Here is a 3,919-nt window from a genome sequence, read left to right as displayed (position 1 = left end):
CTCCTTGTCTCTATAAAATGGGTGCGAATCTAATTTTAAAACTGTCTCTGCTTGTGACATAACAGAGCACCCAAGCAAAGCCTGTGGTTGTTAGCTGGCTGGGGAAATCGGTGGTGATGAGAGCTCTACCCAGAGATCTGAGTGATGGTGACGAACACCCCTGTGCTGTCTCCGCTGCTGCTCTGTTTTTAGCAACTGAAGAGTGAACGACACACGCGTTTTGGCAGGTGGACGTGATAACTAGGAAACACACACGCCAAGAGATTAATCAAATGTCCATGCATTATCATATTCTGCCGGTTTGCACACAATCCCTCCTCCTCTCGCTCTTCATTAACACCCTCTGTTTATCACCTCAGCGTTCAACTACATTTGCCGCCAACAGACTGAATCAAATAATCTTTGCTATATTTGAAAACTGGCTACAACAATGTTGATTGTAGACACTTTGGTTAGTCAGTTAATGCTCACATTGTATGGCAAGCTAGTTGCAAATGTTTTACATTTGCAACTAGCTTGTTATTACTAAAATGATGAAAAGAAATCTTTCTAAAAAACAAACTGGAAATAAGGTGTTAATGTCAAGGATTTTCTTCCAAACGTTTATTAATGTTATTCTTTATATAAAAAACATCTCTATATAAAAACATCTTTCCCTGGACCCTACAGTTTTTTTTACTGGTAAAAGAGAAAGGTAGCTGAGCGGTTAGGGAAGCGAGCTAGTAATCTGAAGGTTGGCAGTTCGATTCCCGGCCGTGCCAAATGACGTTGTGTCCTTGGGCAAGGCACTTCACCCTACTTGCCTCGGGGGGGAATTTCCCTGTACTTACTGTAAGTCGCTCTGGATAAGAGCGTCTGCTAAAATGACTAAATGTAAAGGTCTTGGCACCTGGTTTAAATAAAAAAAGATGAAAACAAAACAGGTTTTGTTATTATAATTGTATTATTTTATTTTCAAATGTTATGTCCACACTCACATTTCTTATCAAAAAGGTTAAGGTACTTTTTTAATCTCTGAAAACAACTTTCACTGCCCGTACTGTTTGATGCCAGCGAAAAGTCATGTAGCCATTCTTTTTGAAACCTGACAAGTTTACAGTCAACGTTTCTCTCTGAAAATAAATGAGGGAAGCCTAGTTCAGGCAGGCACTCTGCCAGAGTGTCTCTCATCAACTACACTCGTCATACTTCAATCTTATGGAGACATGTCCAATAAGGCGGCAATAAAAAGTACTTGTGTTCGGGACATATATACACAAGCCTCCTGTATTGGTGGATTTCTGTGCTGTTGCTGCCCTCCACCTTTCCCAACTCCTCCGTATTACCTGAATGTAACTGTCCATCAATTTATTTTAGAGTCAACACGCTCCTGCCTAATGTTGTATGTATGCTTGCTTCCATTTCTATGGTAAAGAGTCAAATCAATATGTGTGTGTCTTAACTGAACTTTTGTTGTTAGTGAAGGTACAGAGTGGGTATATATGTATGTGTGTGTCAGTTGTCACGTTTGTACTAATGTGTGTGTGTGTGTGTGTGATGAAATGTAGTGAAGCTCTATTCTGTCTGAACATACTTTCTCAAAGGCATTTACTATTTAGGTCAAATCAACCTGGAACCTTGTCCATGTAGTAAAAATGTGTGAAAGATTATCAAAATGTGAAAATGGATCACTATTTAAGCACAATGCTCTTTTATTGAACGTAGGGACATCATCAAATGTCATGATGAAAAGGCTTTCTCAGAATTTTCCCAATTCAACAAATCTTTGTTGTTTGAAAAGAGCTGGGATATGAATCTCCAACCGACAGAGAATGTATTCAGTGAATTCGAACAAAAACCTCCATATAATCATGTCAGCTTCATAACAGTAGGCCTACCTCTGGCATGATTCATTGTCAGCTATGAAGCTAAAATGGAGTAGCAGATAACGACTTTCTATGATTGGATACTGACTGGATAAATCATAAACACATTCTGACCGGGCTCATGCAGATAGCTCTCAATTGCGTTGGTGATAGCATAATGTAATGTGTCTAGTCTACTGAAACGAATCCTCCCAATGTCACTGTGGCTCTGAATCCAGGCTCAGTTTGAACACAGCACAATAGTTTAAATGAATAGTTAAAACTAAAGAACTGAATAAAGAACTATGCACTTCTGGTCCTAGATTATCTGGTATTCTAACTGATTGCACTTTTTGTGAGTCACTTTAAATAAACTGTTTAAATGTAAATGCTATCTTTAACAACAAAGAGTTTTGAGTGAAGAAGCCCCATCCCCTGTTCTTGGTGATGGTCAGGATACTTGATCCAAGATGAAGGCCTCATTTCCTCTCTTTGCTCAAACACTTAATACTGTCCTTGATTCTGGATGTGATAAAGTGGCTGATCTTGACATAAGACTAGCTCCTTTTCGATGTTTGAAAACTTTTGACAAACTTGGATTTAAACATGGAGTGTCACTGTAAGCTCTCTTCACAAGTAGAGGGAAGTGTCTCTGGACTGTCAACCAGAGGAGGGAAGGAAACAAGGTCAGACACTTAGGATGTAAATCGTTCACAGTTCTTTCGTGCAACTTTGTAGGTGACAACTTAAAAGAAAAAGAATCAAGTCAGCAACTTTCCTGAAAACGTCCTGAAGGTTTTAGATCCTATTTCCTGTGGAAAGCACATCAAGCCGTGCGAGTGTGTTAGAGGTACTGTAAGGCAAGTGAATCCCAAACGGAGAGATTCCATGCACAGCACGATGTACTCAGCATATGACTCCTGGTCGCTGCTCAGTCCCAGGCCCAGACCTCCTCCGACCCAGCTGGCCACTGCGTACTCTAGCTGTGTCTCTCTCATTACAGTGGGGGCTAGACATCATGTACCTCTCCCTGCTTTTCTCTCTGCCTTCGCTTCCTGACCCATCAGCTGTCACTGACTACTCATGCCTTCAGGCGAGCTTGTACAGCAGACGAGGGTGTGTGTAAATGTGTGTGCCGAGCCAGGCAGAATGGCGGCGTATGTGTGAGCGACAGCTGTCTAGAGGTGGAGTGAGGGGGTCTCTTTCCCGGACACTTCAATCAGTGAGCAGCAGAAAAAGAAAATGTTAAGGAGACTTTACTGAAAACCGGTTAATTATTAATCAACCATGAATAGGTCAGGAAAATGGAATTGCTCAGTCAAAACTTTATATTGTGGATATCATCCATACAGATTTCCACTAAATCACGATCACACTTTCGGTTAAACGTCAAAGTCACCAAAATATGCACCTCTTAACTGTAGTGTCTTATGTATGTCTTGGGTCAAGTACAGGTTGTGACTCCCAGCCATGCGTGCGTCAGCCTGGAGACTGTGCTGGGGTCACCCTCTGTCTGCTACAGTAGCACTCTACTGGAGCAGGATGACTGCCCAAGCCCTGCCACACACTGTAGATGAAACATAGTGTATGCTAGGCTGCTTGTTAGCCTATCTAGAAATCTAGAAATCAAGAAAAGACTACTTATCGTCACTGTATTTTGTGAACGAGTTCTTGGAAATCCTTCAGCAAACTTTCACTTGTTTGGTAAGTATGATTAGAAGGCAGAGTATTCTGTTTTATAACTTGGCATTAGCAAAACAAAACGTACGTTGTCCTTTGGCATTTATTAGTGTCAATTAAACCGTCTTGTAGAAATTAACTTTGCAGGAACCCTCTGTGGCTCAGTGGGTAAGCATGTGTACCATTGAGTCTACTGTCAAACACAGTACCCTGTGTTCAAACCTTGCTCAAACCAATTGATAATTAATTTAACTTATATCAGTTTAGTAATAACGTTTAATTCAGAATTTTAGACTTTTTAAGACCCCGCGGGAACCCTGAACTAATCATATACCGTATATAAGTTAGTAACTAATAATACAAGAATATAGCAACAAAAACAAGCAACGTTTCTT

This window comes from Osmerus mordax, chromosome 2 (genome assembly GCF_038355195.1).
Source record: "Osmerus mordax isolate fOsmMor3 chromosome 2, fOsmMor3.pri, whole genome shotgun sequence".
NCBI classification, from domain to species: Eukaryota; Metazoa; Chordata; class Actinopteri; order Osmeriformes; family Osmeridae; genus Osmerus; species Osmerus mordax.
Note: the sequence above shows the minus strand (reverse complement) of the source record.